Source organism: Lactuca virosa, chromosome 3, assembly GCF_052849685.1.
Source record: "Lactuca virosa cultivar CGN04683 chromosome 3, Lactuca_virosa_CGN04683_v6, whole genome shotgun sequence".
Taxonomy (NCBI): Eukaryota; Viridiplantae; Streptophyta; class Magnoliopsida; order Asterales; family Asteraceae; genus Lactuca; species Lactuca virosa.
Genome location: NC_136428.1, coordinates 150,140,901 through 150,157,314, shown reverse-complemented (window position 1 = coordinate 150,157,314; position 16,414 = coordinate 150,140,901). Strand labels below are relative to the sequence as shown.

The window sequence follows — 16,414 nt, the reverse complement described above, 5'->3', positions numbered from 1 at the left end:
GTAAATAGATAAAATGTTGAAAGTGCTCAGCTTTCGACACTTACAGACACATAATAAAGACACAACTTTCGACTCTTACTATCTACTTTCGACCCTACAATCATGTTATTGTTTAAATTATTTATTTTAAAAAAACGTGATAATAAACAATTTTATATATATATATATATATATATATATATATATATATATATATATATATATATATTAAAATTATCCTATCTTAGCTACAGTGATCTTCTTAGGCTTTGGGCAGAACTGGTCCCCTGATTATGGGTGTGTTTGCAGTTCTTTCTTCTAAGGGTTGGCATAATTGGTCCTTTGTTTATATGTGTCTGTTCAAATCCGTCTTAAGGTCATTTTACGTCAATATAGATATTGTTTGTCACACGTGTTTGCATCTTTCAGGAGTGATAAGTGTTCTGTACATGTGTCCACTGCTTCCTGGTTAATCCATCAACAGATTCCACTACATGTGTTTGCTTCCTTCACCTGGTTAATCCATCAACAGATTCCACCGCCTCAAATGCTTCTTTATTCACTTTGACATGTACATCTATCCCTTCTGTATCTTTTTTTCTTCTTGATGCTTCCCAACGCCACTTCCTGCTCCTCTCAGTTTGTCGACTTGAACACTCGATACGGTATCCACCTTCTCCCTTCAAACCTTATGTGATCAATTTCTAAAATCGTCGGATCGTCCCATCAGAAGAAGACGACAGGTTTGCTTTTGTCTTTTGATTTTTTGTTTTTTGACCATTTGGAATAAAAGATCGATGATGAAAAGGGGAACAATCAAAAGGAAGAACGGTCAAAGCATAGTGATTCGTTTTCTACTTTTGATTCCCTACCTGCTCCCTTACCACCGATTTGGGTTTTTTATGAGGTTGAAGAGAAAGATTTTAGTCCGACTGTTTCTCATATACTTCTAATTTTTGTCCACCCTAGATGCCGCCACCACTGGAGGTTTAGCACGAAGATTTTGGTCCCACATAAAGGTATTAATGCTTTTTTTATTGATTTCTAATTTTTGTGTTTGGTTCTTTATTCCGGTTTAACATTTCTGAGTTCGTTTGTTTCCTATGTACAAATAATTGTCCGACTTTGGAAACTGGATATTCATTGATTATTCCTAAATTCCTCAAAAAAAAAGGGTACGTTTATCAGCTATTGACTTAAATTGAAAGTCCTCAAAATCGAATTTGGAAATGGAATGTGTGACTCTTTGATTTCCCTCAACCGACATCAGGTCTCTAACTTTTGTTCCTCTCCAGTTACTCCAATGGTTTTCAACCAGGTATGTAACATTTCAATAGGTTTGCATCTATCACCATTGGCAGCTGCGGTGGTAGTGGTGGGTGTGGAGAATTTCTGCATCGAACACAAAAAAGTAATGTTTGTACTTAGATTAGTAGTTAAAGCATAATAACAAACCAGTGTCTGAAACTTTGCTTTTAGCGAGAGAAAGGTTGAACGACGAGGAAGATAAGTTTGTGAAGCCGGGTGGTTCTGATTTCAAGTTTACAAAGCTTGCAATTGGAGCTTTGTCATGACACCCTACCAGTTATTGGAACAATTTCAAATGGAATGGTAATTTTGATTAAATATTGAAAATTTGTCCGCCAGGTGTTCGTGAAAACTCCCCAGTGAACTGTTTTAAGCTTATGTGCTCTATTATCTATTGGTTTCTGACTGAAAATGATATCAGGACTAGGTTTCTCTTCCGGACGATTGCAGATAGGAAGATGAAAGCTTGTAAGAATGCATTTGCTGCAAGTTTAGATAGTGCTATAACTTGGTTTGATACTGCTGAGGTTTATGGCTCGAGGGTAAGAATAAATTGCATTATGATCCTCCTTTTCTTGATTTATCTTCTTGAAAAACTCTATGTTACTAAAACTTCAAACTTCTGTGTTTTGAGTTCTCATTTGGTGCAAAAATTCTGAAGCACTACTAGGAAGGTAATAGGATTCCCTGCAAGATTTTAAGTCAGAGTTTAATATTTATGAGGATGTTATGCTTCAAAAGATCAAAGGTTTGTTAAGATAATGGTTGATTGTTGTCATGATTGACTTTTCTTCTTTTTGGTTTCCTATTTTTTTTTTTTTGCTCAAATTAAGCTGGTAACATGTATTTTGGGTTTCAGATAGTTGTTCTTTGTTGTTGCACATCCATTTGCTACCAGTGGAATTGTTTTTTGTTCGGGGTTTCTTGCTGCTAAAAGTAAGGCTCATAAATTACAATATTTATTTGCTTAAAATCTTTACTTGCTGAAGATAAACCCTTATGGAGTGTGATAGGTTAACGGATTTTTCACAATTCTTAAGGGCTAAATGCAAGAAACAGATATGTACTTTTGTTTTTTGTTTATTATCGCATCCTACGCTCTTTTTTACTTATTATAACTTTGTATGATGAAAACTCCGTCTAATATAGTAATGTTGATACAAAACAATTTTCATTGTTATATATGGGTTGTTTTTCAAATACAATGTCCTAATATATTTTTTATTTTGAAGGTGCAATGCTATAGATGAATAAATTTTTTAACGTACAATGTGTTAATAAATAAAATAACTGAAAGTATAATGTCGTAATAGAAAGAAATGAAAGTAGATTGTTGGGATAAACAAATAAGTTAAAGTACGTTTCTATTTCTAGCATTTAGCCGTATTCTTAATAAGCCTATGGAAGAGTTGGAAATTGAAAGTACACTAGAATTGTTTGTAGGTTGCTATCCATTGGTCCGAGTAAACGATCTAAGTATTAGAATTAAATGACCATTTTACCATTCCTTCATTTATGTATTTATATGGATCATTTGATTTTGTGGTAAAAAACAATTACAATCATGGCTTGACCCTCCGATCCATTTTAGATTTTTTATTATTTAGTTTTTACTTATAATGATCTAAAATTGCAGCCAGCAGATTGGGATGATGACAAAGATGGTGAGTTGACTGTTCTAACTATTCAAAGCCCTGATTAAAAGGGTTCATGGAAACTCAAATTAAGGTAATTTTAAGGTCATGAGTTCTTCTAATCATCTTCTTTTGTCCAGTTTTTCTCACCCACAAGGTCTAACCACTTCAACTTTTAAATGATTGGGGCTTTAAACGAAGCTTCTTTGAAGATGTTCCGAAAACTGGTTCTTGATGACTCCCTTTTGACTAAATACATCTTTTTCATAATCTTTTCCCTATCATATTGCTTCTAAATAAATGCTTCTATGTCGATTTTGTAGGGCTTCAACAAGGTCTCTCATAGTGTAATCTTCAAAGAGGTGCACTTATCTTTTTGATGAGAAATATCCAAAGTGTAATACTTCTTTTTCATAATCTTTTACCTATCTTATGATTAGGCGATTCTGTTTCTGCTTTGATCGGTGGCTGATAAATCTCCAACCTCTGATTAATCGTTTGGTTTTTTATAATGACAGGGTTTTACTATTTTCCAATTCTTTAACAATTTTTTTTAAAATCTTTGTTTTGCTTTTATAGGACTATAATGTTTATTTATCTCTTTATAGAGATAACGCTAAACCAAAGAACAGTTAGAACATAAACCCTCATGTTCTTCACTTACTCTATTACCTTCATTCTTCTACCATTTGTAATTGTGCAAGTGGTAGATTCCATGTGGAGCTCAGAAGAAGATTCACAGAGGACACAATATGCACACTTTTAGCTATATCATCTAAAATATGTGGTGTAACATCTAGCATTTTATATCCAGATGTAGTTAAAAGAAAACACGATGAAGACACCAAGTTTTCATTAATAAATCTTAAACTTTTGGCTCTGGATAACTGCATTCTTAGGTTGCTTTATTTTCTCATGCTCTTAGTATGTGTATGTCTGAAATATGATATCAAATTATGATTGTTTAAATTTTAAAAACTATTATAGTGATTTGTTAAAATACTCATGTAATTTCAATTTTTGTTAGAAAAAATTTATATTAAATGTTTTGTTATGTCAAAAAATCACAGTAGCATGAATATATTATTGAAAATCATAAAAAAGAAAAATATAAATTAGACAATTTCAAAAAGGCTAGACAGTTATGAATTTAATAAAAATGTTACTGTAAGAAGAAAAAAAAAAGTTGTATTGTAGGCTATGTTGGGTGGTACAATTTATGGATAGATGTATGGTAGGCTAACTAAACCGCATACATAACCGATAAACAAAAGTATAAAACTCTGGTCTTAACCGAACCCCGCGGAGCGCGGTTTCTCCACTAGTTGTAATTTATAATTATCAAATAAGTGGTATATTTTTATTTGTAATTTTTTAAAAATATGGTAAATACTCTTCTGTTCAAATTCAGACTGTTCATTCAATACGGAAAATAACAATATTTATATGAGTAATACTTTATCCATACATATATCATTATCCATTCAATAAACTTTATCAACTTAATACAAGAAAAAAAACAAAGACTTAGACAACCTAATTATGTGTCAATTGACGTGAGATTCACATAATTCATTTCAAATATTTCAAATATTGCATCAAAATATCATATATTTCATAGTTAACCTAAATTGGTTTATATCAAACATCGCACGTATAAATAATTAAACATACAAAGAAAACAAATTTATATGAAATTATAATTAGGGGTGAAAATATAACCGAAAAACTGAATCAAAACTAAATTAAGTGATATAACCGAACCATTTTAACTAAGCATTTACTAAACAAGATGGTGTAGTTTTTATTTTTGATTAACCAAATACATATGGGTATGGTTTTCATCCAAACCAAACCAATAAAAACTGAACCGAACGCATAATATTAATAAATGTTTTTAATATAATACAATATTAAATATATGGTATGTAATTATATTTGGAATTGTAAATTTAAAAGGCAATTATTTGGAAATATATTAGTGTAACTTATGGTTAATGGTTAATATTGGTTAAATCTTTTGTCCCTCTCATGTTAAGTCCATATAAAGTGACCATTTTACCCTTAAAACCACATTTGGTCATATTTTTTGTCCTATAGTGTTAAGTCTATGTAATATTACCGTTGTGCCTCTAAAACCATCATTGATGCTACTTTTCATCCCTCGGGTGTTAAGTCCATCTAAAATGACCATTTTGCCCTCAAAACCCACATTTGGCCACAATTTATGTCTTTGAAATGTTAAGTCTATGTAAAATGACCACTTTCGCCCTAAACCAACTTGAAATAGATGAGAAAAAAACAAAACTACATGGACCCCTTTTCTAGTTAATATGAAATAAGTGTAAAAAAAATAAGTCTAGACTTTTTTTGGAAAGGGAACTTCCCTCACAAGGGTTTCCGGGCCAGCTTTCGCGCACCGACTAATCCCCGCTGCAAACATGAGGCTTTGACTCATGCCCTGGAGTCACTGCAGGCGAACCTCCATGGCCACAAGGGCTGAGTAGTGCCAGGATTTGAACATGGGTCAATAGGATGTTGAAATATTGGTCCTTCTATGCAAAAAATGACACAATAAAGAACAAAAAAAGTCATTTTTCTTGTTAACAATAGTTGAGGTCACGTCAAGATTTCTGCAACAAAACTTTTTCTAGCATTATGACGTGAAAAAAAAAACAATTGTTATTAAAAAATGGCAGCATTTTGTATAAAAAAACTTAATATTTATAACATTTTGGAGGAAAGAAAAAAAACAAATCATTATCATGTAAAATTAATATTTTAGCATTATTTGTCCTAATCGGCGAATTGGGACTTACACTGACGTTAATGGGACAAACATATGTAGCCTAAATGCAAAAAGAAACAGAAAATACCAGTTGAGTCTTAGATACTTTGTTGTGTTTATGTCCCTTGCTGTAATCTCTATCTGTGAGAGTAGCCTTTTCATGTTTTACCGAGTTCTAGCTGCCCATTTCTACCTTGGGAATCCGAGTCACCATTTGGACCATTAAAGGCACTACTGGACTGTAAAAAAGCAAAAAAATTGTTACTTCATACCATGATCATACAAATTTTGCAGTATTACTAAGATAAGCAGATGATACACTAGAAATAGACATACTTCTTTGGGGCTTTTCCTTGAGGATTGGCACAAAAACTGACAGCCTGCATTTGGACATCAAATGTTATAAAAAAAAGACTATATTGCCCTCTATAACCCTATCAGCTACATGTTGATACACTTACTTCTCGTGTGTGGTTAACTGGGGGTAGGCATGAAAACCATTTCACAGAAGTATCTCTTTCTTGAGAAAAAACCAACTACAAAGTTTCAGATGCAGCAAAATAAGGAAGCATTCATAAAACAAAACATGTTAAAGTATGTTAGGGAATACTTTAAGAACATAAATATTTGATCCAAAAAAGCTTCAGTTAAACCTGGTCACTTGATCGACTTCAAAATTTCATAACAACACCAAATTAAACACAAAGATTAAGTGGAGTATATGAATTGAAGATTCAATGAAATTGACAGAATATTTCTTTTAGCGAACCGTTGGCGGGCAAAATTAAGCACACATATTTCGGATTAAAACCGTAAAAGAGTTGAAATTTTGGTTGGTTTGAATTCAACCAAAATCTAAAACGAAAGGGGAAGGATGGATGTTCACCAAGAAAAGCGAAAGAATTGAGGAGCGTTTCTTTTTTACCTAATTCGGAAGAGATGACCAACAGCGGAGGAACCCACCTCCAATTATTCATCTTCAAGCCCCAAATTCGACGAAAACGATGAGTTCCTAGTCCCACAGAAGGGTTTTGGTTAGTGGGATTGAGAATAAGAGTGTGATTCTGAAAGATAACATATTCCAGCATCTCTCGTACTCGTCGATTCTTGCGAGATCCCAAGACACAAGAGACAAAGCTTTCATCTTTCAAATTAGTATTAGGAGGCTGACAATATAAATGGAGGAAAAAATACGAGGCGAGGAGGAAGAAGAGTGAGTCGCCTCTTAATTTTGTGGTGGATGTGGTGAACGGTTGTAGATAAATAATGGGGAAAATTAGGTTAAAAAGTCAGGGATAGCATCATTATAGGATTATTTATGGACGTTACTAGGTGAAAATCCATGGGACCCAGAAAAAATACGAGGCGAGGAGGAAGAAGAGTGAGTCGCCTCTTAATTTTGTGGTGGAGGTGGTGAACGGCTGTAGATAAATAAAGGGGAAAATTATGTTAAAAAGTCAATGATATCATCATTATAGGATTATTTATGGATGTAACTAGGTGAAAATCCATGGGACCCACGAATGTTAATGTTAAATAGAAATTAAAATTTAATTATGTAATAAATAATATATCATTAAGTTAGAAAACTTATATAGTATTTTGAAATAACTTTTTTATTTGTAAGTATTTAATTACACAATAAATTGTAACTATTTAACTACAAACGAAGATTTTTAAAACCTTACTTTTTACTGCTTGTTAATCGTTCATGGTGATTGCACGTTAGATAAATAGAAATTGTTGTTGTTTTCATCTGTTTTTTTCAAAACTTTACATTGATTTACTGTGTCATGTGTTTATTTTTTAGGCTTACTAACTATAACATTGAAATCCGTTCAATGTTACTGTTTTTCTTAGAATATGTTCTTTATTTTTAGTAAATTTGTAAACTTTGAGAATTTAATCACAAATGTAAATCCACATATTTTATAAAAGTCATTACTTTATATAATGCAACATAATTTTCAATAACTACCAAAAAACCCAAAACAACATCGGAATTGATTTGATACAAAACAAACAATATATGTATGTAATGAAATTAACATAAAAAAATACAATACATAATTGTAAATAAATAAATTATTATGATGGATAAAATGTGCTTTGCTAAAAATAAGTAAAAGATGCTAGAAAGAAGTTGGTTATAAATTGCAAAAAAAACTTCAAATTACATATAGTTTTTATTTTGATCCTATTATGTTACCAGGACCTTTCTTGTCACTATTAAATGTCCAAGTGAAAAAGATATGTCATTTTAACCCTAGGCAAGTACCAAAATTACATTAAAGAAGCCCATAAGGGAAAATACTTGGAATGAGCCGACATATGTATAATCCAGCTTTAGTTAGGATCTCTAAATCTTGTCCAAAAAAATAAAGGTTGTGCCTGTCAACAGCAGTATGTAACACACAACAACAATGTACTTACAGTTTCTTTACACAAAACTTCTAAAGGATTTAGAAATCAAAAAATTATCAAATTAACTTAAATAAATATAAAAGGTTTATATTCATCTTTCGTAAAACGCCACTAATCTTCCAAAACGTGAAATTATAAAAATACAAACTCTAAGTACTTGCTTCTAAATAATTTTAAAACTTTTAGTTTATTAATATTGTTATCTAGATAGATATAGAAGAAGACATGAAATTATTCTTTTACACATTTTATCGAACACCTATGGTTGTTTTATCACTCCATGTAAAAAATAAAAAATGAATGTTATACCCCTGCCACATATTACAACATCTATCCAGACACAACTTTTGTCAAAATTATCCTGATTATACTCCTTTTTCTTGTATGCTTAACGAATTCCATTAATGATATAAAAGTAATGAAGTTTTATATTGAAATATAATAATAAGCAATTTATAAGGGTTAAATATACAAATACTGATATAATAACATGTAACTACATGACATATTAAACTCACTTGAAGTTAATATTAGTGATTCTTATTCTCTTAGCATGCCCTATGTATATTCACATCCTTTACATATAGAAAAAAGAGCATTTAATCGTTATTTTCAAAAAAAAAATTGAACATGGAAATTGGTAAAATTACCATAAGTATTAATATAATTTTGAATGACAAATATGATTCCTCATAGCGCACATCTATTTTCTATAAAAATTCAGTCAACTCATGTTGTAATTGATCTTAAATGCATCTAATGGCTACCATCTTTCAAACAATAAAATTACCCAAAATGAAGGCCCAAAAGTCATTCCAAGCTGATTTGCCTTCATCTTCTCGTGGCTTATTCTTCATCAGTTCATCCTGATTAACATTAAGTATTTGATGAGGCATCTCATTCCTACATATCTTGGCAAGTAGCTTCGTTATAGTTTTGTATGGTGGTGGGCCCTGAAACTTGTGGGTGCATATATCTCTTACTTGAATGATATATCCACTTCCCCTCATGTTTTGTCCAACATTGAAATCCTTTTTAGTTTTAGTCCTCATTTCAAGGCTCTGTATCCATTTTGGTCCTTATTTCAATTCAAGGTTGCAAGAACCAAAATTGATAAGAAAGTTTTCAACCAAAACTGAAACAGGTTCAACGTTAGAGTAAACATGGTAAGAACGAAAGGCACATGAACCATCTTTGTATTTTACACTTAAACATAAGTGTTAAAAGATTTAGAATAGTAACTTACCCAAATGATGTTCCTCTTCCTAAAGTCGTTAATACAATTCAGACTTATATTAAACCACAAACCCATCAAGTGAATTCATAAGAAACACTTCATCAGCTGTAATTATACATCTAATCTGCTTAAGACTAACAACAATAGCCTTCTCGTGTCCTAAAATTATGGCAAAGAATAATGTCTCATTATAGTAGCTTTATCTAATTCCATAACTTTTGAGTTGCCATTTTGCTTAATTTTAATCCAAGAATAGTTTCCAAAAGCATGACCTCATTTTTTTAACCCTGGAAAACCATACCCTATGAAGTTTTGGCCCCCACGGTTAATAAGGTTGAATCTTGAGCTATACCCATTGGCATTGGCAGATTCAATGACTTTATTGGGTTGAAGAAATGGTCATGTGATTCTTCCATTTGGGCCACTTTTATTGACTTTGAAATTTGATGAAAGAGTTATAGAGTAATATGTTGTCTGCATCAATGTGGAATCAATGTCATCTACACTCCACCTAGCATCATGTTAATAAGATCTACAAGTAATCTTAATACCCACTGAAAAAAAAAAGTTTAATTTCACAAAACACTATTGTGTAAAGGTAAACAATGTAATTTTGAAGATAAGGTTAAGGATTCTTGTTAAACCCCATCACCAAATGAATGGTTAAAGGTTTAAGAAAGAAAATTCGGTCTAATTGCAAAGAAATATGTGAGCACAATATTAATTTTTTTTTAATAAGGGTTAGGAGTTATAATACAAAATTATGATGTATTGAGAATGATTTAGAGAGTTCATAGTGTGTATACATGTCGTTGACCATCCAAAAAGTATCCTTTTACTTTTTTCTCATATAGAAACACATCATTATTACTCCAAGCAAAAAGTATCCTTTTACTTTTTTCTCATATAGAAACACATCATTATTACTCCAAGTGATTAGAAACACATCATGCCCTTTACAATACCTATCGGATTATAATCCACTGTTTAAAGCCATTAAAAACCTTAAATTTTTATAGCATTTGGATAATCCACTATTTCACGTTGATTGTGAAAGCATAATTGTAGCCATTACTTTCTTTTGGACTTGAATGCTTCATAATTGTAGCCATCACTTTCTTTTGGACTTGAAAGCATAATCCACTGTTTCAAAGTTGTTCTTGGTGTGTGTACAGAGAGAATACAATTAAAAAACATCGTATTAACCTATTGATCAAAATAATGGCAACAATCACATACCTATGTTGTTTTGTTAAGCAATGGTCCATGTTTCAAATGCAGAAAAATAGGTGAGATTTATCAACTCAGCCCAAACTGTGACCTAGCGGCAAACAAAATTAAAAACTTACAGAACTGAAAACACCCATCAAACAACAATCAAAATATTGACACGTAACATAATTGTTAAATTAATTAAATGAGAAACCTGAATCTTCATAATATTTAAGGTATTTCAAATGGATTTCTAAACAAATTACCTGTCATCTCTACGTCATCTCTACGGTAGAGTAGTTCTCCTTCAAATCTCATATTATCGTTCAAACACTTATATTGAATCCTAAAATCATAGACATATATTGTAGAGAAATATGAAGGTGGCAACTTTGTTGTCAACAAATCAAAGATTAGGTTTCAAGAAATAGGTTCGTACCTCCCTATTAAACCCAATGAGGGACACATACTGTCATGATTGAGTCGCTGAGAGAGAAAAGATGTAGACGATGGACATTTGGGCGTCTGGGAAATGACGTATCAACAATCAGATGCTGACGGTGACTGGACGCATACTAAGATAAGAGACATGTAGGTGAATCCTAATTGAAATGAGAGACACTAAGGTGAAGGAGATGATTAACTTTATTGGATATGAATGTGCGTTCTAGGTATATATGAAATCGACAAAAGGCCGATTCAAATTTGGAGATTGAATCTTGATTAATGGTATTAGGGTGTGGATTTATTGATGATTGATTGATTGTTGATTTCGTGCTATTAGTGAATGAAATTTCAATTGTAGGAAATCAGTAACAAAATCAAGATAAGATTTTTGAAAATTCCGGATTTCATGCACTGAAAAGAAGGAATACAGTATCTGCTTGAAGGGCAATTTCGGAACTTCATTTAGAGAATGTGGGCGGGAAAACACGATGGGGGGGGGGGGGGGGCTATGTGACTGCCACGTGTCGAGATTCTACTTATTTATTAGATTAGGGGATTAATCAAATTACTAAATTACCTTTATTTAATTAATTAATTATTTAATTATTTGTTTAATTTTGATTGGCTCACAATAATTCTTACATTCATACATTAATTAGTTAGAATACTTGAACATCTCTTTCTATATATATATATATATATATATATATATATATATATATATATATATATATATATATATATATATATATATATATCATGCCACTAAACATCAATTAAACGGTATTTCTTTTTCACTTAATATATTTAATATATAATAAACTTAAATGGGTTCAATCTTATAACAAATGGTCTAGTTGGTTTAGGTAAGCATTAATATTGAGCGGTGATTTCTTATGTATTTGTTTGAATTTGTCTTACATTCCTTTAGGGCTCTCCGAAATAAAGGCCCATATGTCATGTAAATTTTAGAAAAAAAAATATTTTATAATAAAATAAAATTTAATTAGGTAAAAAGTTGGATTTTATTTTTAATAAAAGATAAAAGATATAAACAAAAATAATACCAAAATTTGCAGGTTTTTATGTACAAATGAAGACCATGTATTTTTTTTATATTCGTTAATCATTTATATCGTAACTAAAAAAGAAAGATAATTATGAAATATTATTTTATTTTCTCTTTAAATTAAATGTGCTTATAGTTTTAGAAACAATATGAACTCATTATAAATAATAAAATTTTATGGTTAATTTAAGTTAATAATCATATTATTGATTAAGTTATTTAAATTTCTTAAAAAAAACTAACGTCATAATAAACCATTGTAATTTATAATTATCAAATAAATGGTATATTTTTTATTTGTAATTTTTTAAAAATGATAGTAAATGGTCTTCTCTTCAAATTTAGACATTTCACTCCATACAAAAAATAAAAATATTTATATGAGTAATACTTTATATATATATATATATATATATATATATATATATATATATATATATATATATATATATATATATATATATATATATATATATATATATATATATATATATATAGGGAAGGGTTATATGGAAAACAAAAAAACCCTAAAAATCATAAAAAATGCATAAAAAAATACCTAGACATCACAAAACTTTTTTTTTGACTTTACACATCAAAAAAAAGTTTTGTGATGTCTAGGTATTTTTTTTATGCATTTTTATGATTTTTAGGGTTTTTTTGTTTTCCATATAACCCTTCCCTATATATATATATATATATATATATATATATATATATATATATATATATATATATATATATATATATATATATATATATTATAACTTAATATACATATTTAGTCAAAGGCTGAAATTTAAGAGGTACAAACCTTAATACATTATGTACACTCATTTTATGCATCATAGAATCCAAAATCTTAATTTGGTCAACATTTGAAAAAGTCATAATCCATATTTTGAATTTAAAAAATTTAAGATAAGATTTGACCCAGAATTCCATCACCTTGGCTATTGAATCGGGCAACATATAGAAAAAGTCAAGATAAGAATGGAAGAATGATTTATCAGCTTATCCTCCGGGATTTTGACCAAGTCCCCTGTAATCCCTAAGTTGAATAATTTGTGTCTTCCATATATTTCAACCGATCGAGTTTATAAAATACTAATGCTTCCCATCATCCTCTATTTGTGAAACCCTAATCGACTCTAGCCACCTATTTCAGCCGTTATCCACCATCTTAACCACTATCAGCCTTCACCTCCCTAACCACCACCGCTCACCACCATTGTAACCACCTTCAACCATCCACCTCCTTCTCACACCATAAACCACAATCGTTTTTGCTGCTTCCTCCTTTTCATTCTCACTTTTTTGTGCTTCTGTGTTCCTATATCACCTTTTTTTGCTTACCACCCATCTCAAACCCTAACAATCTCCCTTATTTTGATTTTAAGGTTTTCGTTTTGTTTCTGTATATTGATTTTGATTTCATTTTTTTTGGGTTTCTCAATTTACCACTCCCTTTTCATTTTTGAAGAAATGGTGATAATCAACACCTTATGTTGACGTCTTCACACCTATGCTCGATTTCAAGCTACTCTCCATTCCTGCATGGTTTGAAGGCCAGTGTATTCCCACATGTTCCTTTAAATGGAGCTGCTTGCCGCGTTCCTTCTTGGGGGTCACTACTAGAAATAATTTTGGGTTTGAGAAGTATGGATTCAAATTAAAAGGTTTGAAGCTTTTAGAGTGATTATTCTTGGAAGCATTTTCCTTATCGCATTTCTTAGTTGCATCAGAAGTTCAAAGCACTACATTAGGGGGCAATGTAAACATTTGACTAACAATCTTGGACCTTTGAATTGACATAACCACACACATGTATCATTTGAACTATATGCTAAGCTTTAATTTTAACTATGACGTTTTTTTACAGCATCACAAAAAGCCTTGGGAGGCTATGTACTGTCTTCTATTTTCTTCTTTCTTTTTAATACAAAGATTAGAGTAATCATATTAATTTTAAATTCTCTACTCTATAAACAAATTTCTAATCAATTTTTTATTAATCCTCCAGGATTCTATTAAGGAAGCTTGCATCAGTAGAGCTAATCTACCCAGTAATCATGATGTTCATACGTTCTAAAGAAGAAACTAAGCTCAAAATGGTATGAGGATCTAGAATTTACAAGTCACACCCTATATACCAAAGACTGTTTTTGTTTTTTTTTTCTCCCTTTTAATTTGCAGAATGATGTCGAGTCTGGATATTTTAACAAATGGGTTATGGAACTTCATTGTGTTTCATTGGTAAAAAAATTACATTTTCTTTTAAATTTATGTTCAGCTTCTTAACTTTTTTTTCTTTTTTCTTACACATCAGAATAGTTGAAGAACAATGACCGATCATGTAAGCATTGATCGGTGCAAATACATTCTATTGTGTTTTTAGAAGGCAGGTTTTTGTTCATTTTGATATCTATCATCGTGTTTTTTGAGTTTTTTCTTTTGGTATAGATATGTTCACCTTACATTTATCGAAATTACTAACTTATTTCTATGGATCCAGATCAGTTTGAACTTTGAAATGAATCACTTTCATTTCTATTTTCCATTCTCAATATTCTATGTTGGATGTTTATTTTAGGGTTTTATTTAGCGGTGTTATTCAGCACCCGCTATTCCTCTTAATCGATTTGACTAGCAGTTACGTTTTTATTGAAAAATTGGCTATGAGTTTTTTTACATGAATCTTTCTGATCATTTGATCTCAATGGAGTTTAAAATTAGAAAACTTGAGATTTGGTGCTTTGAGGTGCCTGCAATTTTGAATTAGTTAATTATATGCTTCACTTCATATGTGTTTACGTGTTTCATTGGTTGTAAACTTTACAATTCACCTTCGATTTTTGTAGGGGTTTTGTTTAAATTTAGGTCCATTTTGCCAAAGGTTTCTTTTGACTCTGGAAGAGAAGAAAGTCTCTCACATAACCCATCTTATAAATTTGGACAACAAAGCCAAATGATGAGGTTGATCCTTAAAGAATCTTGAATTTACCCAAGAAAAATGTGGTCTTTTTGTCTTTATAGTTATAAAAGATTATATTTTGTGGTTTTGTAGGTTTATTGAAGTGAACCCAAATCCTATTTTGTTATCTGGACATATACTTTTACTTGATAAAAAATATTTTTAATCGGTGTGTAGTTGTGACGACGTTATTTGTTACTTCTTCTCTTTAATTATACTTTATTGTTTTTTGGTATTTCATTTTCATCAATTGCATTCTCTTTTATTAGTGGTGAGTTCACAAAACGATGCACTCATAAATTTGTGTTAATTAAATGGCATATAGTTCTTTTACATGTGCATACAAACATATAGCATTGTACTTTCAACTAATTGAAATAAATTTGTGTTAATTAGATAGCATTTATTTCTATTACTGCATTTTAATTTCGATTTGGTTCTTATTAAGCCACTCTACTTTGAAAATTGTATATAGATATAGCATTGTACTTTCAGCTTTTTTCTTATTAAAGCATTATATTTTGAAATAAACCCAAATATAGAAGTGTTGTTACTCTAATTGGATAAATACGCAAAAGTACAATGCTATAATATAAAGAACCGAAAGTTTGTTATTGTAATAAACAAAATGACATAAGTACTATTTGCATCCGTCGCTTGGCACTGGTAAACGGCTAGTATATGTATATGTATATATCTCCTTGAAAGTCAACTAAGAAAATGTAGAAACCTGCTAACTTCTTTTTCCTTCCTGCTCAAATGGTGTTAAACACGAAAATGTGAAAAACTTGTTTTTTCCCCTTTTGTACCTGTAACAACGTAAATTTTCAAAACAATTTTTCATTTTTAAATCATACTTTCAATCACATGATAATCACAAAACATAATGTATCACTGTGTCATAACAAAACATGTCCCCAGAATCTTAATAACATAAACTTTATAAGTGTGTACGGTGTTGGATTAGGTGTCTAAGCCCGTAACTATTATTGGTATGTATTCGACCCGAGAGTAGCATGGTCCATTTGGGTTGCATATCATCAGGACAATTTGTTAGGATGGACTTTTGAGAGAAGAGGTTATATATGATTTATTAATATATTATAAGTTCTAATATATTAATATGAAGTCATATGTTTTAAATAGTATTGATCAAGAATTAATTTGGAATTAATTTAGTGATCAAAAGAGACTAATTAAAACTATGGGGACTAATTATGGTAATTAGTTATATTTATATGTGTTGGGCTTATGATCCATGTTGGACCAAGTTTATGTATGGATACATAAAGAGTTGGGCCACATGAACCATGGATCATAAAATCCATGGATATGGGTTTGG

The 16,414-nt window shown here is 30.7% G+C and overlaps 2 long non-coding RNA genes across 2 annotated transcripts; one reads left to right on the top strand and one right to left on the bottom strand.

Annotated features, from left to right (window-relative positions):
• The first annotated feature begins 237 nt into the window (after nt 1-237).
• Nucleotides 238-3,168, top strand: LOC145166710 (uncharacterized). The gene is made up of 5 exons (XR_013740663.1): nt 238-722; nt 949-2,035; nt 2,147-2,223; nt 2,924-2,951; nt 3,062-3,168. It is a non-coding gene; the product is annotated as an uncharacterized LOC145166710 (long non-coding RNA).
• On the bottom strand, nt 1,119-6,998 carry LOC145166709 (uncharacterized). Its single transcript, XR_013740662.1, has 5 exons — nt 6,635-6,998; nt 6,171-6,245; nt 6,046-6,089; nt 5,798-5,948; nt 1,119-5,476 (listed from the first exon to the last, which is right to left on the bottom strand). It is a non-coding gene; the product is annotated as an uncharacterized LOC145166709 (long non-coding RNA).
• Between the last annotated feature and the right edge of the window lie 9,416 nt (nt 6,999-16,414).